At 41.1% G+C, this 23,933-nt stretch overlaps 1 protein-coding gene and 1 long non-coding RNA gene across 2 annotated transcripts in view; one reads left to right on the top strand and one right to left on the bottom strand.

Moving 5' to 3' along the window:
- LOC134226697 (dopamine D2-like receptor) overlaps window positions 1–23,933 on the bottom strand; it is a 1,014,775-nt gene that overhangs the window by 268,219 nt on the left and 722,623 nt on the right. The window lies entirely within an intron of this gene.
- LOC134225125 (uncharacterized) lies at window positions 21,917–23,305 on the top strand. Its single transcript, XR_009983175.1, has 3 exons — window positions 21,917–22,468; window positions 22,531–22,865; window positions 22,932–23,305. It is a non-coding gene; the product is annotated as an uncharacterized LOC134225125 (long non-coding RNA).

Here is a 23,933-nt window from a genome sequence, read left to right as displayed (position 1 = left end):
TTCCTGTAGTCAGTCCCACTAGCCTGTGCTCCGCGTTTCAGAACCAAGATCATTTCACCGGTCTTGGTGCGTCTGACGCTTCGCACGTCCTGACCCAGCGCCGAAAGCTTTTCAGCCGCCCGCATCGATTTAAAGACTTCAGCGTACTTTGCCTCGTCAGTTTTCACCAACAAGGCATCGCCTCTGTCCTTAGCTTTCTTTGCGGGTTGGGATGCGTTCGACTTCCACTTTGCCCTACTGACCAGATGCCAGGGATTTTCGGTCCCTTGTGCCGATGGCACAGGCTGGCTGGTACCCTCTTGCGGCCTGGCGACTTGCGCCTGGTTGATGCCTTTCGCCTTTTTGGGCCGAGAAGTCACCTTCTCGGGTCGACGCCCTTCAGGCTCCTCTGCACCCCGATCTGCTCCGCCCAGACGACGTTTGGCCTTTACGGTTGCACGTCGTTTGGCTTTGCTCTGAGCGCCTTCGCCGGATTGCTGCCTGGGTTGCTTGTCTGGCCACGTTTCGGGCTAGGACCAGTCTTTTATTCATTGGCCTTCAAGGCGAAATCAATCGCTTCTGAAGCCATGGTTGCTCCTCCAAGGAAGGAGAAGGCATCGGTTTGAGCACCTTTGTCGACCTTTTCTCTTCCCACCACCCGCCTGATAAACGCATCCTGTTCTTGCCTTGCGACTCGAACAGCCTGGCGAAGCATCCGAAGGTTCTGTTTCAGTACCTTACTGATGTTCTACATTGCGTTCGCGAACTTGATGATATCATCGAGTTGCTCGGCGACCACCCGCATCCCGGGTAGTGGCTCGCCGAGCGCGCTGATAGGGTTATACCCTGTCACAGCTGGGGAGACTCCGGTGCTGCTAGTTGCAGCCTCCGTCACTGCGCTCTCCGCCTCCCTGGGAAGAGACCACCCTTGGCAAAGGGGTCTACAATTTCTGTTTGCCTCATTCTAGACAAATGTATTCATCTTAAGAAGGTATTATCTGCCAAATGACTTACAACCGTTCGATCACCTCTTCAGCGTACCGTCCGCCATCTGCACCTCACCATTGAGCCCAAGTACACTAATTCTTCAATCACCTCGATTTCGACACCAATAGAAACTCGTGGTGGGTGGCTTACATTGACCTCTCTTGAACCTCTTCCATTCATGTACTTCGTCTTCGACATGTTGATTACTAGTCCAATCCATTTAGCTTCGCTTTTCAATCTGATGTAGTCTTCCTCCATCCTCTCAAATTTACGTGCAATAATATCAATGTCGTCGGCGAAACCAAATAACTGGTCGGACTGCGTGAAAAGTGTACCTCGCGTGTCAATCCCGGCCCTTCATAATTCTCCCTCCAAAGCGATGTTGAATAGCAGACACGAAAGACCATAACCTTGCCGTAACATTCTGCGCGTTTCGAGGCGACTCGAGAATGCCCCTTAAACTCGAACTATGCATATCACCCGATCCATCGTCGACCTGGGCTAGAAGTAGATTTGATTTGCTCAATTTCGTCATACATCATTGCTCAGTTCGATAGGAGAAGCATTATTTCCGATCTTAGAGTTCGAAGGAATATCCGAGATCTCCAGCTTTCCTTCTGTTTTTTCCGCGCTTCGGCAGGACGGTCTTGAAACCTTGTTTCTTAGAAGGAAGTGGAAAGCACAATGCGGTCTGATACATTCCAAGTGTTTGGCCGCTTCATCTTCACTGCCGTAATCTGAAAAAGTGACGTACACGCCATTTTCCAAAAAAGGTGTTAACGAGTAGTACTCATCGAGCTCAACTTAACAGAAAAATGGAAATCTCGCTTAACTTTTCAAAAGGACCTAAGTAACATTTTTTTCATGAATTAATTTGAATAGCGCAATCAACAGAACAACATGAAAGCTTTTGATTGCAGTACTCAAATTAATTAATGAAAAAATGTTACTAAGGGTATGCGATAACCACTTTTTCATGACGAAACGAAACGAAATGAAATTTGAAATGTCAATGTTGATTCGGAACGAAACATAGATCTACTTTCGAGATTTCGAAACGATACGAAATCAAGATTCATTTAATTCGATTTTTTTCGAAACGAAACGAAATTTAATTTTTTTTCCGCGGAATATATACGCAATTCTGATTTCATTTTTTCGAAGTCAAATAACTTTTTTGCGATTAATAGAGTTATAGTAACAGAAGAAGAAGTCTGTGATAAATTGCCGCATTCCCGTTTATATACTATTGGCGTTAAGGTAATACCCCATTCATCGTGGAGTGTGTGCCCCCGAATCTGATCAATTTTATATCAGTTCAGTTTTATATGAGTAGGAATATAAAAATAAAGAAATTGTTAGATTTTTTTGTGTTTGGATTCAAAATCTGTAAAAAAAACCTATTTCACTTAAGAGTTATGTAATTATGCTGCAGCATACTTCATATTGTCTTATCAGCGTGGTTTTATGGTATTGAGCTAACTTAAAACTAAAAAATGAATGCAAAGGTTTTGTTTTTTTATCTAGTGGGATACTCATTTATATATCAACATCTGCCAGGCGTAAACGCAGATAGAGAGTTGTTAATAGCATACATTTGCTCACTAGAATAATCCTTTGCATCTTTCTAAAATGCAAAAAGATATGTATTTCAGATTGTATTTCAGAAATGTGATCGCAAAGTTTTTATGGCAGCAGATTGCCAGGTGTGAAGAAATAATTTTCCCTTTCTCATACAAAAAGTTGCACCAAAGGCTATGATTTCCTTAAAATTCGACCTTTTTGGTTGAGGCTCGAAGACTCACAGTCTTATATACAATCAGCTCGACGAACTCCTATCAGGAGAGAAAAATTAACACTCATAGTAATAAGAGACCGAGGGATGCTTTGCATCTCCGTGAGCGCCACGGTAAAGGAATCGTTGGTTAGTTGAACAGGTAATAAAAGTGAAGCCATCTTTATAGGTGACTAAATGTTTTTGAAAACTCGAATGTGAAAGAGGGGCTATAAGGGCCCTAGGAGTCCGCACCATGGCTTTGCCTTTTTGACAAAGTCTTACTGATCTGATTCATATCTAATTACATTTACACTATGAACCTGACGTCACAAATATTGAGTCGGATCACTTTTGAAAAATAGGATAGAATACTTAAAGATACTTTTCGTTTTCTGTTAGACAGTTCTAACAAAACACTGAAGACGTTTATAGAAGAAAATTAATTACGTATTTGACGACTAAGAATAAGATTATAAGCGTTAATAGAAAAAATTGTATTTGTAAATTAAGTTTTGCTTTAGCTTTACGATTTTGATCAGCGGCGCAGCCAGAATTTTTTATAATACTTGACCGTACGAGGCAGTATGGTTTAAGTTTGAATTTGTTTCGAAATTCCGTTTAGGGGTAGTTTTTTTAACGATTTTTTTAATTTTACTAAACAAAACGAAATCAATAAATCAGATTTCGCCATGCTAAAATTACGCGTAATTTCGTTTCGCACCACCTGAAACGAGATTTTTCGAAATACCGCATTAGGGTGGGACAAAATTTTATTTTCACTTCCTGCATGGTTTTTGCACGCCTCTTGGGTCCTATAATGCTTGTGCGAAATTTTAGATCAATCGGTGAAACTATATTTTAGCGCCGGCGATTTTAATTTTCCATAGGATTTACTATGGGGAAATTTACCTTTACAAAGAAAAAATCCCCAAGGTGTCCCATTATTCTCTAACGATAAATCGATCCAACTACATCATAGGAAATTTTACCAGCAAACTTTCATTGGAAGACCGCAAAGTGATCCGACGCTCGTGAAAAATGTTATTTACATAAAATTAATTGCTGTATGAACGCAAGGCTCATTGTACTTTTTGTTCCAGCATCACTGCCGTCTGCTGCTTGCTGTTGTTTGTACGAGGCACCACTTTGCGTGGAGGATTCCACTTTGCGAGGAGGAAAGTGTGCGTTACGTGTGCGCCTCTCTTTGTTAATCACACCTTCATTGAAATTTGGTTGAATTTCTTCTACCTAGAAGGACGGAGACTCAAACAGCAAGGCCAATAAACGTATCCCTAGTAACCCGCTTTTCATTCATGCTAAGCGAATCCTCCACGCAAAGTGGTGCCTCGTACAAACAACAGCAAGCAGCAGACGGCAGTGATGCTGGAACAAAAAGTACAATGAGCCTTGCATTCATACAGCAATTAGTTTTATGTAAATAACATTGTTCACGAGCGTCGGATCACTTTGCGGTCTTCCAATGAAAGTTTGCTGGTAAAATTTCCTATGATGTAGTTGGATCGATTCATCGTTAGAGAATAATGGGACACCTTGGGGATTTTTTCTTTGTAAAGGTAAATTTCCCCATAGTAAATCCTATGGAAAATTAAAATCGCCGGCGCTAAAATATAGTTTCACCGATTTATCTGAAATTTCGCACAAGCATTGTGAGACCCAAAAGGCATCTGAAAAATATGAGGGAACGAAAATTTATTTTTTCATATATCCATGTCCCAGACTAATGCCGCATATGCTTAAATGTTACTTAGGACCTTTTGAAAAGTTAAGCGAGAAATCATGTAGGTCGGTTTTCGGTTGCATGGTGCGTATGATTTCACTCGCCCACATCGTCACCACATGTTGCAAAAACAGTTTAATTACTCTTAGGGTAAGACGGTATAATATGCCCCCTAGGGTGGCTCAAAAAACACTTTTTCAAATTCTTTGATGGGCCGCCCTCTGATTCGGTTCTTTTTGGTACCCTGATGCTCTGGACAAAATTTCAGCCAAATCGGTCAACGTTTGGGCGGTGCTAAACTCATTGGAAAGTTATATGGAAAAATATATGCAGAAACATCCTTAAACAGTGATTTGCAGTTGGACGCCACAATTTACGGTCAAGAACCATGATACTCATTCAGTTCTTGTAGAATTAAATACAGAATGTTATGCTGAAAACCGCGAGAAGATTAGAGTTCATTAGGCAAAGATATTAGCATTTTACTGGAGTGTTGTAGGGGTGAATTTATTTCTTTTCAAAGGTAAAAGAAACGAAATTTGCTCAAACCCCACTTCAGAGAAATGCTAATAACTTAGCCAAACTCGAATCTTCTCGCGGTTTTCTGCATAACATTCTGTATTAAATTCTTCAAGATCTGAATGAGTATCATAGTTCTTCATCGTAAGTTGTGCCGTCCAACTGCAATTCACTGTTTTTGGATGTTTCTGCATACATTTTTGCATATAAACTTCCAACGAGTTTAGCACCACCAAAACGTTGACCGATTTAGCTGAAATTTTGTCCAGAGCATCAGGGCATCAAATAGAATCAAATAAGAGGGCGGCCCATCAAAAAAATTGAAAAAAGTTTTTCCCATACTAATTTGAGCCACCCTAATGCCCCCCCTTAGGCAACTCCTTGATAACTTTTTACTTTTCATCGCAATTTATGCAAACTTTGTGTTATTTGGTAGTGCAAGAATTGCCCGTGAGTAGTCATATAAAAATATTACGGATAACACGTAATAATGTTTTTTTGAAAAGTCGTGAAAAAATGAATTTCAAAAGATGCCTGGGCAGTACGCCCCACCTTAGCCAAAGACGTTCCATAGCCCTTCATTAGTATTTCATCAATCCCATAATAAAAAGGTTACAAATCCTTATGTGCTCGACATTAAAAAACCAACATAAGTCCATTTAATCAGGTTTTAATTACATTTCAATAATTTCCATACAATTTGGAAGCAACTGCTGCAAGCTCGCCGCGCTTGTGTCCAGTTGGTAAGGGCATATCGTCATGCCTACACTGGGGCGTTTTGGCCAGTAAAACATATTTTCGAAAATCGTTCCGTTTTTGAAGATGGAAGCAATTTTATATCATATTAACCACTGAGAAAAGTTATTTTGTTGCCCAACTGAGTGTTCCCGTGCAAGTTTTGCGGACAGTATGCTAGCGTCGCTCCAGAATGTTGAGCAAACAAACATGAAAAATTACATCAAAACTGACACTTTTTGTATTTTGCTACTATTTTCATTTTGTTGGTTATAGTTTTCTAGAAATCAAAGAGGGGCGTTTTGGCCAGGTGGGGCGCATTATACCGTCTTACCCTATATTGTTGGTTGTAGTAACAACTGCAAATCCCAACCGTGGATCGATGGTGGTGGGTGGGGAAGTGCTGGCGAACGTCTGGTCTGCATAGTTCACTCGTTGACTATCCATCCGCAAGGCACCAGCGATGGGTAGGCTTCCACTTACAGCACCCGCGATGACTGCTTGCCGCATCAGCAACTGCACGATGCTGGAAGCTATCCCGGCGACGGCTTCCTTTAAAGCCAAGGCTAGCTGTTTTTCGACCCGGGAGGCTTATTTAGAGTCGACTTTCGCCCATCGACTGTAGTGAACTGAGTCCCGATTCGATGCATGGAGGCTTCTTTTATACCCGCGATAGGTACGAATTATCCGCTTTACGTTATGTGAGAATGCTTGGTTCAGTGTATCAATCGTTTCCGATTGCAATACACAATGTGTCAAAGTGTACAAAATATGACACAAAATTAAATTAAAAAAAAATATTATTTTGCTGACTAAATCGTTACATTCATTTTTATCCCGGGGTGAAAAATGAAAATTTACTTTAGGAAAATTTATATTATTAAATAATACTAACCCTAACCAAAAAAATTAATGCTACGAAATGGTGCTCCAAGCAAATGCCGAAGACTTTTTAAACTACAAAAATGCTCCAAACTAACTGTCGAAGACTTGAGTACTTCTGATATTTCACAAAAGACTTTATTTTAGACAAAAACCATGTTTCACCACTTTGTGAAAATGTAAAAAAAAAGATAATTAACAATGTGAAATGTAAATGTAACGGTTTATTCCGGTGGAGTCATCATAAAATATTGAAAAAGTTAAACGAGAACAAATTCCGCCTAAAAATCTTGGCTTTTGCGCCAATTCCTCGAAAGGAATTGACAAGATTCATTTTAATTTGCCCAGCTTGCTAGTCGGCCACGTCCTATTTATCCTTTAGTTATTGCGAAATCTGTTTTCTTCACTTTCAATTTGAAACTAACTTTAGACCCCCGGGAGATACTGCTGCCTCAGAATGAAGCTAGCCTAGATCCCGAACTGTTGGTCTAGAGCCAACGACAGCTCATGGGGTGGACACCAAAGGCCTCTTTTGCTCCCGGGTCCCAGGGCGTTGAACGGAGAGAAAGTTTTCGGCGAGAGGTTCTTTTAGTGAAAGAAAATACATAATTTTAATTACCTTTATTCAGAATACGGGGTGGACGAAAACGGACAACGCAAGGGCTATTTGTTGAGTTGGCCGTATCCATGATGGTAAGTGCACTCTATGCGGCTTTCTTGCTGCGAAGCACACACTCCAGTGTGTTGTCGATGGTCGTTCAACCCCACATGGTTTGTGGTTAGCCCAACAATGGCGATCGACTGTAGAATTGGTCTTCGTCGTCGAACTATGAAGGGGGGGGGGGCTTGGGGTGTGGTGTCACATTTTTGCATTGTCGAGTCTGCCTCCGGAACTTGTACCGCATACACTTTCTGGACGTTTGGTCACTACCGATTGAAATAGGCAGGCTTCTTCCTAACGCCTGAGTGGGCCTAATCATCGGACGGACAGTTGCGAGCACCGGCACGGCAGGATACGGATCGAGGTTGTTCACCGCACATGAGTATTGGGCTTACTCAACCGACGTTGTCAACGAACCGACACCAACTGTCTTTACGCACATTCCATAGCATCCACTCAGCACTTGCCACTACCACCCGACTTCTACTCGGGCACTCATCTTTATGTGCGTTTTCGGTTTTTGATCGGCTAGGCATGGAGCCAACTTCAGTGTGTTGTTCATCCCCAACTGATTCAGCGACCTGCCCTGTTTCACCCACACCGCATTTGAATGAGCCGTTACAAGAACTAAAGCGATTTTTTACCAAGATTTTAATGGTACCGTTTAGGACGGTAACAAATTTAACAATCGAGCCACAAACATTTTATCCATTCCTCAAAACTATTCTGATTCAAACTTTCTCACCACATTTATAAGCAAAATTGAGTTGACTCAGCAACTCCAAAGAACCGACCGCATTGCGCTGCGAATCAATGATAATCACTAATTTTCCGATCGCATTTACACAATTTCACTTAAACTTACGTCGGTTCCAGTTGTGCGTATGATACCACTTGCCCTTCTCAGCCACACCACATGTTGCAAAATCATTTAATTACTCTTAGAATTTCGGGCGTAGTGACAACTACAAAACCCGACTCATGTTGATCGTTGGTGGTGGGCAGGTACATCGCACGACGGCTACAGCACAGCCAGCTGCGACTGCAAATTAGCCTTTTCATGGGTGATCGGACAATCAGCAAACAGCAAGCGATGATGGCCAGCGATCCAAACCCATCTTGGGCTTCTGCTGCTGCTGCTACTGCTGCTAGTCGATGTTTGCCGATCGACGGGAACTTTCTAACCTCGAACGGCGGCTCTTTTATAATGCATATGTAAAGAAAATGCGCCCTACATTGCTCGGTGGCAACGTTTGAATCGTATGTATTTTTTATTTACTTGAATGAGGATGGGCAAAATTGCACTGTGGCTTAAAATTGAAATTTCTGGAAACAAAACTGTTACAATTTTTGCCAAGCGACTTAAGTCGGCCCGACAACGAGTTGATTTTTCTTCCTAGCAATTAGGAGAATATGCTGACAGTAAGAAACTTCCTTACTCCGGCCATCAAGCAGCAGCGCCTCCAGTTGCCTCCAGCCTTCTGGAAGGTCCCTATCCGATCATCACAGTCGAGCCAATGCAGCCTGAGGTAGGTGAAGGGACCTTCCAACATACATTCTCAGGCAAGTACGATCTCAATTCGAACAGCTCGTCTCCTGATAAGTTACCTGTGTTCAGTTGTCCTGCTGCTTCACAACCCAGTACCATGGCCATTTTGGCACGTGGTCCTATGGTACTTTTTATCCGGGTGGCGAAGTACTTCAGCATAAAACTGAAGTTAAAGATCTCGGTCTCACTGTGAAGATGTGATTTCGAGGGCGTACAAGCAAATATCCAATGATTTTCTCCCTGTCTCAAGTCACTCTACCGTGCTTTAGTTCGTGCCATTTTGGAATCTTCTGTACTGGTGAATTGGATTGGCCATATTGAGGCTGTTCAAAGAAAATTTGTTCGACTGGCACTTCGGAATCTTCCTTGACGTGAACCTGTGCATATTCCTCCTAATGAACATCGATGCAACTTAATTGGCCTAGCACCGCTGGAAAACAGGAGATCTGTAATGCAAGCCCCTTCCATCGGCGAAGTGCTGAGAGATGAGCTCGATGCTCCAGCGATGTTGATGTTCATTAACGTACTATCGCTGCGTAGCTCTGCAAGTCTAATAAAGCCTTCAACTTTATAAGCAAGGGTTGAAAAAATGTGGGACTCTGCAGAGTTATAAGAAAGAACGATTGCATCTAAATTTGCGGTCACTTTCAGAAAAGAAATTATCAGTTCAAGTAGCACTACATAATTCGAATCTCCGTCAAACATCAAACCCAATTTCGGTTACCGTCATAGAATACCGAATCAACGTCTGAAATCAACTAGACGAACATCCGTGACGTTAATTGCTTCCCTCTTTTGTACGTTCTCGTGTTAATTTCCCAGACGCAAAAACCGAGGACAGTCATGCGTATTGATGGGCCCTTGAAAAGAATATGGCCAAGTAATGCCGCAATTATACTTAATTGGATTTCGTTCCAATATCGAAACAAAAGTAACTGTACAATAGAATAAATACACCGGTATTGTAAACGAGAATCTGTATATGGCGAATGGAAGAGCCTGCAATTCCAGGCCAGCTTCATTTGCTTCAGCTTCACGTATTCTCCCATTACGTTAGCAGCTTTACCAAACGTATCATTTTATATCCTCTGCAGGTATTTCTACCAAGAAAGCATTCCCTACGTACTTACGATTACTTCCAGCAAAAGGATTATCACGTTTTCATTACCAGCACTTATTTTCCGACCCATGGAGCATGCTCTCCACCTCGTCAATAATTCCACTTATATTGCAGAGTAGCAAAGTTCATCTGTTATTACCCAAGAGTAATAATTTTCGCTCGTATCTCACCCTGCCATACATTAACGCGGCAAGCAGCAGAACCACTATCAGTGCTGCCACAATCCGGGCACGTTTCGCTCCGAAATGACCATAAATTGAAACCGTGCAGCCAACTTTCACACTGTTGGCTTTCGCCCAGCATACTGCCGGGCGGAACTCCCCGCTCATATCCCAATTTACGAGGGCCAGAATTATGAACCTTCTCACTTCGGCAGCCGGAGAGCCACTTATTTATTAGTGCCAAAAGTCTCGGAGCTCTTGGTAGATGACTGGCATGGTTTGGTAGATTATGGTCCAATCTTGGGCAAGACCTCGCTTCCTCCACTGTCTTCCTGCCGAAAGGCTTACGCGGAACAATAACTAGCCCCGGCCACCTTATCATCCCTTCCACACAAATCCCTATTGCCTCACTCATTGTGCAAAGGTCAAACGTCTGGCGGATGGACCGCACCATACTCATACACGCGACCTTCTTCCTGTCGGGCGATGTACCCTCGAGTAGAACCATCACTGACTATAAAAAGCAAACCTTTGCATGGAGATAAATACCGAGAAAAGGTCCTACCCCTTTTTCCCTGCAAACGACCATGTGGGATGCAAAATCTGCTCAAGAGCATTAATTATCCCTTCTTTTCCTGTGCCGACGACAGGTCTCGGCATCGTTCGTTCTTTCTGGCCAGCGCAGAAGAGGTGCGGCAACTATTGTAAGCTCGGAAAACTCGATGAAAATAGGCATGTAGGGATTTGTTCGCTGCTAGTACCGGACGTCTACGGGGGAAATCCTCCTGCACCGGAACTATGTGTGTGTGCGTGACTTTAAGTGAGGTAAAATTGAAGTTGGAAGGTTTTACGATGCCGGAACGGTGTTAATTAGGTAAGGGTGTTACTGTCTGAAGGGAACAGTCAACTACCCAAACTGTGCCACTAATTGAATCACGGAGATAAGAAGAAAGTTAATGAACCGGTCCACGTTTGACTGAAGAGCATTTTTGGAAAGAATGACTTGGCGAAGATTCAACTATTCTTCAAAGAGCAAAAAACTACTCTTCATCAAAATATAAAAACATACATTAATACGGTCTGGCCTAGAAAATTTGGATTGCTCAAGTCGTTTCTCCTACGCCATAATGAATGCTAGTAATGTGTTCTGGACTTTAAATACCTCTGGTATCACATTTCTCAACTCTCATCCCTTGACCTTATTGGAATTTTAATGACTCCCTTTCTAATATATATCAACTGCTGAAAATTGGTTGCTTCAAACTTAGCGTTGCACATTTTCGATTCCCATCGCCATCATTCCATGTAAGTACGCTGGAAAATCCCATAACTTATGAACCGGTATGATCTGGGAATTGAGTAGAATCACCCATTTTTAGCTTGCAGTACCAAATCACATCTAAGTGCTTTCACGTATCCTTGAAGCTTTAAATTATGTCTAATATAGTTTTATTTCTCATCTCTTTATTGGGAATGCTTATATCAAATATATCACTTGCGAAGCATAACCCAAGCAAGCCACAAAGTGATCCACAATCGAACCCGCCCGCCGTCTGGCCATGAAGCACAACCCTGCTGGATGCGCTGCGGAAGGACCCAATTCGAAATGTAGCACTCACAAATCAACTCAATTACGTTCCACTCCGGCCCGACGATGATAATGATAAGATTAATGGTTGCTTGGGAAATGCCACGCCATCCGCACGGTGCCATTCCGTCAGAAAGATAAGTGCAAAAATTTCTCTTGATTTGATTACGCCTTCCTGCAATCAGTGGCTCGGCGGATCTTTTCATACAATTGTCGGAAAGTGCTTTATGATCCTTTTGAGAAATAATTTCGTTAAATTACTGGCAGCGAGCGAAATCCAATTGCCAACAAGTGCTCATGGTTTGGGCAACAACCGAAAAAATAAAATCCATACCCCAATCAAAACTTTTCCAATAATCATTTCACGGACGTACCAATTTTAACGCTTGTAAAAGCGAACTTTTTTTTCAAATAAAGCTGATATTCATTGTTCCTTTTGGGTGAACAAAAAGATCATACCTCATCCGTCACCCTGCTTCAGGTCGTTCCTATCTCGTCATTAATGCAGCACCACGGTACGCCGAAGATTTGCGTTGGACGAAAACCGTTTTATTTCCAATTTTCCCGGCTAACGTTCATTTTTCATCTGGAAAACAGTCCGTCCCTGCTAATGTAGTACCAGCTCGGACCGAATGGATTGAGTCAATACGGAAAAAGGCGGAGAGCACATTCATTGGTGGCCCTAAACTTGATTCTCATTAACTGGAATGACATGGAAGAGGTCAGGACGGAGTTTCATCGCAAAAGAATGAGATTATCGATTAGCTCGACTCTGTGTGATGAATATTGGAATGTGTTTTAGACTTCGAGGTTAGTTTTATTTTCACTATTTTTCATTTTTATCAATTTGATAAAATCTCGATTAAGCTTCAAATTAAAGCTTCGATGTCTCGTCTGTATCCCATAGATTCCAAATTCCGCATGAACTCGCGGTGAGTGCAGAGGTGTTCTCAGCTTGCAGTGGGTGAGTAATTTAATTACCAATCCCTTCCCATCCCCGATAGACCGATATAACGTGGCCAGTGCCGTTATGGACCATTGACAAACTAGAGATCTCGAACTGTGCACATTGAGGTCGAAGATCATACCCCAAGCTTCCATTCTTTGGTCCCCAGTGCCATTGCGGTTGTTTTGGTCAATCATGGAGTAGCAACTACGAAATGCACGGTCATCTTGCTCATGCTCACTTTTCGGGAAAAAGTATTGAAGGTGTTTCTGGAAAAAAAATCTAAGAAATTTATGGGGAAATTTTCCAGAAAATTCATTTCGGAAACATCCACAGGAATTTCTCGAGAAACTTGAAGAAAGAAATTTCTCAATGAAGCACTTTTAGGGACAGTTTAGAAAATTCTTACAATAGTTCTTATCATAATTATCCTAAACTTATCGAGGAATTCCTCCAGAAATTCCTCAAAAAAATTCTTTCAGATATTCCTTAGAAATGTCCTCCAAAAAAAAATCTTTGAAAGCTTCTTCTACCATAAGAAAAACTCATCCAGGAATTTATTAGTTTTATTTTTAGGATATTTCTCCAAAAGTTCCTTTGGAAATTGTCTTTCAGTTTTCCTTCACGAATACCCCCTTCCGGAGGAATTCCTGGACAAATGTCCATTGGAAGTCCCAGAGAAGTTTCCAGATGAATGTCTGCAGTAAATTCCGGAGGAATTTTTGGAGGAAAATCCGGTGGTATCCTGAAGGAATTTACGAAGGAATCTTTGAAGGATCTCTCGGAGCAATTGCTGGAAGAGCTTCCGGAGGCATCCCTTAATAAACTTCTGTAGGAATTTCAGGAGCAATTTTTGGGGTAATTCTTGGAGGTTTTGTAGGCATTACTGGACGAAGATCAGAGAAAAATCTCAAAAAAACTTCCGAAGGAATTCCTGAAGAAGTTTTCAGAGCATTACTGGAGGAACTTTCGTAGGAATCTCTGGAGCAACTTTCGGAATAATTGAAGGAGGAACTTCAGGAGGACTTCCTGCATTTCCTGGAAAATATCTGTAGGGATGTGCACCGGTCCAGAACCAGCGTAACCAGCGTGACAATATTTTATGGCATTTGAATGCCGGAAATTTCTTTTATTTTATTTAATTTTCGAAAGTTTGTTAAAATAAGATTTTTTTGTTTAGAAACAACTTTGTGAATTCCTCGGGAAAATCTTTAGCATTGCATTGATAAGATCTTCGAAATTGTCTCGGAAAAAAATAATACTTTTTTTGACAAATGCTCCGGAATTTCCTCGGGAAACTCTTCGGAAGTGCCTCATGAAATTATTCTGAATTTCCTCGGGAAATATCTTCTGAATAAAAAAAGATCCTCGGCAAATTCTTCGGAATTTTTCGAACAGCCAATTCCTGGAAGATCCTCGGCAAAATCTTTGGAATCTTCTCGGCACATTCTTTGGAATCTCCTCGGCCAAGTCTTCAGAATTTGGGCCATTTTTTTAGAGGTTCCTCGGCAATTTTTTTTCGGAATTTTTATTGACAAGTTTTTTGGAATTTCCTGTTTGAGATTTCTTATTCAAGCTCTTCGGATTTTCTTCTGGAAATCATTTGCCAATTTTTATGAAATTTTTCGTGAATCATTTTCTCGGAAAATTATTTCGCCAAATTCTTTGAAATTTCTTAGAAAATTATTCTTCCTAATATCCGAAGATATCCCGAATGAAATTTACGGTGGAAATCCTGGAGGAACTTCCGGAGGAATTCCTGGAGGAACTTCCGGAGGAATTCCTGGAGGAACTTCCGGAGGAATTCCTGGAGGAACTTCCGGAGGAATTCCTGGAGGAACTTCCAAAGGAATTCCTGGAGGAACTTCCAAACTTCCTGTTGGCACTTCCGGTGGAATTCCTGGAGGAACTTCCGCCGGAATTCCTGTAAGAAATTCCACCGGAATTCCTGAAGGAAGCTCACAGGAATTCCTGGAGGAACTTCCGGAGGAATTCCTGGAGGAACTTCCGGAGGAACTTCCGGAGGAATTCCTGGAGGAACTTCCGGAGGAATTCCTGGAGGAACTTCCGGAGGAATTCCTGGAGGAACTTCCGGAGGAATTCCTGGAGGAACTTCCGGAGGAATTCCTGGAGGAACTTCCGGAGGAATTCCTGGAGGAACTTCGGAGGAATTCCTGGAGGAACTTCCATAGGAATTCCTGGAGGAACTTCCGGAAGAATTCCTAGAAGAACTGCCGTAGGAATTCCTGGACGGCTTTCGGAGGAATTCCTGGACGGCTTTCGGAGGAATTCCTGGACGGCTTTCGGAGGAATTCCTGGAGAAACTTCCGGAGGAATTCTTAGAGGAACTTCCGGAGGAATTCCTAGAGGAACTTCCGGAGGAGTTCCTAGAGGAACTTCCGGAGGAGTTCCTAGAGGAACTTGCGGAGGAGTTCCTAGAGGAACTTCCGGAGGAGTTCCTAGAGGAACTTCCGGAGGAGTTCCTAGAGGAACTTCCGGAGGAGTTCCTAGAGGAACTTCCGGAGGAGTTCCTAGAGGAACTTCCGGAGGAGTTCCTAGAGGAACTTCCGGAGGAGTTCCTAGAGGAACTTCCGGAGGAGTTCCTAGAGGAACTTCCGGAGGAGTTCCTAGAGGAACTTCCGGAGGAGTTCCTAGAGGAACTTCCGGAGGAGTTCCTAGAGGAACTTCCGGAGGAGTTCCCAGAGGAACTTCCGGAGGAGTTCCTAGAGGAACTTCCGGAGGAGTTCCTAGAGGAACTTCCGGAGGAGTTCCTAGAGGAACTTCCGGAGGAATTCCTAGAGGAACTTCCGGAGGAATTCCTGAGGAACTTCGGAGGAGTTCCTAGAGGAACTTCCGGAGGAGTTCCTAGAGGAACTTCCGGAGGAGTTCCTAGAGGAACTTCCGGAGGTTCCTAGAGGAACTTCCGGAGGAATTCCTAGAGGAACTTCCGGAGGAGTTCCTGGAGGAACTTCCCGAGGAGTGCCTGGAGGAACTTCTCGAGGAGTTCCTGGAGGAGCGGTCGGGGGAATTCCTAGAGGAACTTCCGGAGGAATTCCTAGAGGAACTTCCGGAGGAATTCCTAGAGGAACTTCCGGAGGAATTCCTAGAGGGACTTCCGGAGGAATTCCTAGAGGGACTTCCGGAGGAATTCCTAGAGGGACTTCCGGAGGAATTCCTAGAGGAACTTCCGGAGGAATTCCTAGAGGAACTTCCGGAGGAATTCCTAGAGGAACTTCCGGAGGAATTCCTAGAGGAACTTCCGGAGGAATTCCTAGAGGAACTTCCGGAGGAATTCCTAGAGGAACTTCCGGAGGAATTCCTAGAGGAACTTCCGGAGGAATTCCTAGAGGAACTTCCGGAGGAATTCCTAGAGGAACTTCCGGAGGAATTCCTAGAGGAACTTCCGGAGGAATTCCTAGAGGAACTTCCGGAGGAATTCCTGAGGAACTTCCGGAGGAATTCCTAGAGGAACTTCCGGAGGAATTCCTAGAGGAACTTCCGGAGGAATTCCTAGAGGAACTTCCGGAGGAATTCCCAGAGGAACTTCCGGAGGAATTCCCAGAGGAACTTCCGGAGGAATTCCCAGAGGAACTTCCGGAGGAATTCCCAGAGGAACTTCCGGAGGAATTCCTAGACGAACTTCCGGAGAATTCCTAGAGGAACTTCAGGAGAATTACTGGAGGAACTTCCCGAGAATTCCTTGAGGAACTTCCGGAACGTCAGCCGTAAGCAACAGCTATTTACCTTGTACTGTGGATGAGTCTGAGAGTTCATCATGTCCATTTTGATAGTTCATGCATTGCCACTTTACAAAGATGACTACTTTTATTAGACCCTCAGACCTGACCGCATTGGGTAGGCAAGAGCATGCAACTCAGGTTCAGTTCAATCAAAGTTAATTGCCTATTTCCTTGACGACCGACTGACAAATAGCATACACAACCTCACTTGATTAGCACAGTTGCTGATGAAGAATGTGTATAGCCGCCAGACATTCTAAATACTCACGCTCCTCTAATGTGGACGTGTACTATACACATGTGGAAGTGTTGGCTTGAGAAATGAATTGCGAGTGATTTGACTATGCGTCCAATTTGGGAATCTCGAGCTCGTTCAGTAGCCGCTAGGTTGCGAAGGTTGACGGAGGTCCTTCGTAGCTTAGTTGGTTAAAGCACCAGTCTAGCGTACTGTAGGGTCATGGGTTCGAGTCCCATCGAAGGGAAAGTGGTTACCTCCAATTCATTTTCCAAATCAATATCTTCCACATAACGTACATATTCACAAAAATGATAAACATTTAATTTTGAAGTGACAAGTGTCTTTGGAATCTCGATAATCTTGTTCAAGTATGATATAATAATGATTCAATTTGGTCAGGCGCGCCACGGATGCGCCATTGACTTGGGCCTTAAACGTAGGTTAAATGAAAACCTACATAGCTAAAAGGAATAATCAAGAGCCTTCACTCAACGAAAGCTGCTTCAACTATCCATTGTACTTGCCACATAAGATACATACTTATGCATTGGCGGGCATAGCAAAGCTTCCAATTAATGACTGAGGAAATGCTAATAGAATACTAAATTGAAAAGCAGCCATTAAGGAAGAATAAGAAGAAGTTCCAACCACGTTTTCGTAAGGATTCACATCCGTTTTCGAAAGCTGCTCAGTTCATAATATTGCATTTCTTCGGCTTGGTTGGATCGAATTATCAACAGTCTAATGAGCTTCCACCGAACTGTGGCTATTGGCATCCATTCATCATCATGCATTGCTTCCATAATCCTGTTTCCTCGAAATAAGCACTGGGTTTGAGTAATTTTCATTTCGGCGATTGCGATATGCTCCACGTAACAACCAAATGCGAAAATAAACAGTTGACACATCGACCCGAATGACTTTCGCTCTGCCAACCCAACCCCCACCACTAACCTCCATTAAGAAGAAATACACATTCCGTATCGAACGCCACTCTACAGCACTTCATGGTACCACTCGAGGTTTGGGAGAGAAAAAAACCCAGATTAATCCACCTAGCAGTGATGATGCCTTTCTCGTGCATTATAAAATATATTGAAAAAATCACATTAGAAAGGTCAAAAAAGCTCTTTGGGGGAATAGATCACATTTTTTCGATCATTTTTAATATTTTTGCCTTGCCACCATTCAAAAAAAATTGTTCTTTGAATTTTCAAGGGGACCTTTGGGGAAAAACAATGTTTTTCAATAATTCCGAAAAGCAATGATCGGGCCCATTTCCAATAGCAAACAATTCCCCGTCGAATGCAACTTGTTGCGAGTAAATCGGATAATTCTAAGTTCTAAAAAGTGTGCCTACAAAATTTGTACACATACACACACATACACAAAAAACAGACGTCACCTCAGTTTGTCGAGCTGAGTCGATCGGTATATAACACTATGGGTCTCCGGGCCTTCTATCAAGTTTTTTTTAGCAATCATATAGCCTTTCGGTACAACTTTGTTGTACGAGAAAGGAAAAAATGCATATGTTACAAATATGCGATCGTGCGGTAGTACAATGATTAGCGATAGTAAATACAATGATTAGCGCAACGGCGCGTTTTGAAAAATACATATGGATTAAAATTCGATATGTTTCCAACTTTCCTGATTCCCACGTAGTGTTTTTTTCACCAATGTAATATTAAAGTTCAATAATACTACATAGTTGTATGTCATACATTGATTTTGCATCCCTTTGTGTAATAATTGTACAAGTACATTTGTGAAAATGAAACCAACAATTCACATAAATATAAATGAAAAAAAAGCCGCATAATATGGAAATAAGGAGGTGTATGAAAACGAACGTTATATTCAAATCACCCATATGCCCAAACTACACCATCATTCCACCCAAACCAACCAAACCACCCAAACCAAAAAGCAGTTAGCCTTAATGACACGCCTCTTCTTTCCTTCCAAAGCATGAAACAAAATGGCAGCAAACGTAACGAGCGCACGAGAAAGCATGTACGTAGGTATGCGATTTTTATTTCCAACGACGAAACTTTTACAGCTGTGTTGAGGCGAGCGGATGAAGTCATCGGCTTCGGGTCTCTAGCGCGTGTGTGTTCGTCCATTAGTTTTCGTGTTCCACATTTGAAGCTTTGGAAAACTTTGCTTGAGAGGTTAGCATCATCAATAAAGCACGAAAGAAGCAACACAAACATTCATGCTGTCAGTTATATACACGGTGCGAAATTTATTCACCGCATGCAGAAATGCTACACCCTTAATTTGTTTTACTCAATATTGTGCGGTTACTTGCTAAGTTTTTTTAAACTTTATTAAGTGTTATTTTAATCTCCAGATTATGTTCAACACCGTACTTGCTAAATGGACACGGTCGGTTAAAGTAGCTGTTCCTTAAATAGTTCGTTAAAGTAGTCGCTAGATTATTCGCTGTTGGTTTGAGCGAGACCAATTAACCAGCAATCTGCGGTGTATTGTTCGAAATGAACGTTTATCAGCAATGGACTTTCTGCTGTACTATAGATCTCGCATAATTTATCAAAAGGACCTAAGTAACATTTTTTTCATGAATTAATTTGAGTACTGCAATCAACAGAACAACATGAAAGCTATTGCGATTCTTTTCTAAAATTAGCATACTGGCTCACCAGTTACGCGCCGGGTCCCATGCGCCGAGTTGTGCGCCATGCAAAAAGTAAATAAACCAATGTCAAATAGATGTGAGCTTTCGGTAAGCTTTTCCACATTCGCTTGTAAGGTATGTAGCATATTGTCGTCCCTTTACGAAAAGATATTTTTAAGTGAAATTGTTCGAGGTTTAGTAGTTTTTGCTTTTCTTTCGCCTGTGTTGCGTTCGGGATATTGTTTAAGTGGATATTAGTAGTGCAATTATGTTTAATTTGTGATGTAATATTCTACACTTAAATTGAGTAAAGTACCATAATATGACACAATACCTTAGCGGCGCACAACTAAGCGAGGCAGAGGTGAATGAGCAAAATGCTATAATATCTCGAGAATCACAATATTGATTGCAGTATTCAAATTAATTCATGAAAAAAATGTTACTTACGTCCTTTTGAAAAGTTAAGCGAGAATTCATGAAAAAAATTTACTTAGGTCCTTTTGAAAAGTTATGCGGGAAATGTAATAAAATGCGTAAAGCCAAAATAGAACTTTTTGGGAACTTGCAAGTGTTCTGATTGTTTAAGTTGACTTTTTGTAAATTTATTGGTCAATATTTAAGAAGTGCAGTTAAAAGAAAAGTGCATACTTAGTTTATTCAAATTTGATTCAGACTATCTTTTGAAAAGGGTCAAACTTGTTTTTACTGATTTTTCAAATGGATATAATCGAAAACGACCCTTCCTACAAAAAAGTATTGTATGGGTGACTATCGCAAAATCAGTAAAACTTTCTAATAAAACTTTTTGAAAAACTCAAAATTGAACCCTACACTAAAAAAATCGATTTAAAAAATTAAAAGTCGATTTGCAAAAAAACGCCCTTTTCGATTTGGACGAAATTTTGTCTCAAGATAGGTGATTATGTTCCCTACCAACCGTCCATACATCGCAAGCTGGGCACTTTGAAGGGAAAAAAAATTTTCTAACAAAACTTTTTCTTGACGAAATTGATTATTTCAGTGTCTTTAAGGGGTGGATTTAACATATGTATACATAATATACTCATATTAAGCTGGGTACTGCGGATAGAGCCGCTTTTCTGCGCTCAAGCGAGCAGGGGGATATTTTGAAATCACTCCCATAAACAAAATTATTTTGCAGTTACTAGGCTGTCAAACATTTCCCGCTCTTCGAATTTCTCTTTCCACGCTGCATGAGAGCGCACAAATGCGCTAGACTCTACATGACTTCACTATTGTTTACATACATTCATGCTCCAATCAGCTGCTGAATCTCGTGAAATTTCGTAACGAGTGCTTTTTAGTTGCATTCCCACTAATTTTCCACTCGAAATATAATGTGATAATATTTGTTACAAAGAATACAAAACTCAAACAAAGTTTATTTTTATTTTTTCCCAAAATAATAACAATACTTCTCAATATTAGATCAGAAACGAACATAACCACAATCTTCAATGTTTGGCTCCGACACAATAGAAAATTTTGGCTTCAGTTTGACAACCAAATCGATTCTACCCGCACCACCCAGATATTAAGTATTCCTGTACAGTCAGGCAGAGTACAATGTTTTGGTCGTAACTGGTCGCAACTAAAGAAGCTAATAATGGAATATAATATTTTTTTGAAGATATAAACCCCTTCTTAATATTACTCTTAATTTAAAAACAAACTATATTTAGTGACTAAATTAGACAATGTATCATAAAAATAGATTTGCTTGGGGTTCTATAACGATGTCTTTCATTGGTTCAATTTCAGATGAAAATACACTGAAAATAATTCCGACAAGAAAAAGTTTTTGTTAGAAAAACTTTTTTCCTTAAGAGTGCCCAGCTTGCGATGTATGGACGGTTGGTAGGGAACATAATCACCTATCTTGAGACAAAATTTCATTTAAATAAAAGGGCGTTTTTTGCAAATCGACTTTAATTTTTTTAAACTGATTTTTTTTTCAGCGTTGGGTTCAATTTGGATTGTTTCCAAAGTTTGACTGATTTTGCGATAGTCACTCACACAACACTTTTTGTGGGATGCGTCGTTTTTCTATTATATCCATTTGAAAATATTAGCAAAAAATTTCAGCTCTTTTCAAAGGATAGTCTAGATTAAATTTGGAAAAACATTTTTGTTTTCATTTCGGATCATCTGGTGATTTTTCATTTCTCATTTTTCATTTCTTACTTCTTACTTTTCACTCCTCACTTCGCACTTCTCACGTCTCACTTTTCACTTCTCACTGCTCACATCGGCCCATAGGGGAAAGAAATGGCAGAAATGACGCTTAACTTTTAAAAAGAACATATGTCACCTTTTATTCATGAATTAATTTGTGTACTGCAATCAAAAGCTATCATATTGATCGCAATATTAAAATTCATTCATGAAAATATGTTTCTTAGGTCATTTTGAAAAAATAAACGAGAATTTTCAGTGTATACATGAAATCTTAAAATAGGTACTTTTTAACTCATTAATGGGTTTCTATGTTTCTTTGTGAAGTTTTTTCTTCCGTGTAAGCTGTGTATTCTATGCTGTCAGTGTGCCGGTTTCGAATAAATTGTGTCTTGGGAGAACATAACCTAGAGAATCGATAGCTTATTTGTTACGAAATAATGATGTCTCATAACTCTTTGAATATTTACTATTTTTTGAGAAGTGCCATCATTATGAAACTCAATAGTGAACAAGAAGAAAACATTCCCCATCGAATGCAACTTGTTGTAGCAAAATCGATTCAGGTTTAGTACTAGAAAAATTGGCTAATGTTTCAATGTGCACACACATACGCACACACACACACACGGACACACACACGGACAGACAGACATTTGCTCAGTTTGTCGAGCTGAATCGAATGGTATATAATACTATGCACGCTTAGCCTAGTTCACCCATAAATACGTAACCTGTTCACTCAAATATGGGTAAATGAAACATTACTGATATTATCAGTAAAATTTACTAATAAAATCTGTAAATTTCACTCATATTATTGGTAAGTCTGCCTTTACTCATATTTGGGTGATCTAGCTTACCCATTTTTGGATGAAAAAAAAATCTTGTCAACAACTTCACAACAAACATGGAGATTCGAAAAATTCTTCTGCTATTTTTATCGTCGCCGTTAAATTATTCATAAATTGTGCATTCCCAAGGCGTAGCATGGTTGCAAATAATGTAAGTGTTAGAGATATATTTAGCAGCTCACAAAGATTTAATGTTTATTTTTGTTTTTCCAGAATTTCGATTTCGCTTTTGCTTGGAGAATCGGTGGCAGTCACCAGTTCGATTAGTTACGATGCAGGCAATGAACATGCGCTTTCTGGGGCAACGTAATCATCTTCATGATCAAGCGTAGCTGAAACTTTAGAAATCATTCCTTACGAATACGCCTGTGGAAATTAAAGGACAACAATTCCATGTCGGAGATTGCCACTCAGCTACATAGCCCGAAAGATGGTCAAGAATGTTATGCTCGTCGGTACGTTGGTGGAATTTCGTTCGGAACGTTCGGGACTGAAAATGATTCCTCAACTACAAAGGGGCTCGGGAGGCGGCATTAGCGCTTTATAATGTAAGTTCCGAGAAGTTCAGAACTTGTGGAAAATTTATAACAATTGACTCTCTTATCTAATCGCAGGTTGTTATATGATCTGCCATATGATCTAAGCGATATCCGCACCAATGTGCTGGATTTTGTTGGATTTATCCGAATCCAGATTACCGAGTGTCTCCAATCAGCCAGACCAGCAGAAGGACGGCTGCAGTTTGCGAGGCCAAATCAAACAAACAATCGATACTATTTGGCACCAGAAACTCCAATTCACTCGTGATATTCTGGTTTGTGGTCTTCCGGGAATTGATCCCAACATAGAGATCTGCGGAGTATTCCAGGTGCTTCCGGAGGGGATCCACAGAAGCCTATAATTCTAGCTCGGTGAACTTTCACGCTGATTCGCATTGATCTGAAGAATGATGCATTGCTCTGAAGAAGTAATGATCATAAATAACAGAAGTCAAATTGTATTAAGCTTTTATATTATAATAAATGATTGTCTACTGTTTTTAAGAATATATTCATATAATACCGCAAATTTATTGTTTTATACTTGTCAGTGGCTTTGTGTAGGAGTTAAAGTATTTAAAGCTTGAATCGATTTCACTTATTAACACAAATTTCACACAGACTCATCTTCCGGTCCATTAGCTCCGTAATTCACCAAGTTCTGCATTCAAACTCATACATATTGACTGCCTGCCACGTCGAAACTATTACAACAGCTCGCACTTCACCAACCTCCTGCGGGAGGGTCTCCATCGGCGAGAGCAGCAACAGCTATAAGTAATAGACTTTAAATTATGATCATAAATCGAGTCTTTATGGGTCCCTTGACACTGGAACTCATTCCGCAGCAGCGTTGCGCTGTGCATCGTCAACAGCACTCGACAATGTCCTGCTGCCATGGAAAAATGTGGCAATGAGAGCTGGGACGATGCTGCGCTGTTTGCGCGGCTGGTCTTGAGCTGCCATTGTGTTCACTGTCTTAGCCGGGAGACGTATGAAAATTGTAATTTCATGCCGATGTTTTTTAATCGCTGATTCGATCCGCGAACGGGGTTGCATGCTTCAGTTATTTCCCCT

This window comes from Armigeres subalbatus, chromosome 3 (genome assembly GCF_024139115.2).
Source record: "Armigeres subalbatus isolate Guangzhou_Male chromosome 3, GZ_Asu_2, whole genome shotgun sequence".
In the NCBI taxonomy this organism is placed as follows: domain Eukaryota; kingdom Metazoa; phylum Arthropoda; class Insecta; order Diptera; family Culicidae; genus Armigeres; species Armigeres subalbatus.
Note: the sequence above shows the minus strand (reverse complement) of the source record. Positions and strands in the feature narration are given on the sequence as shown.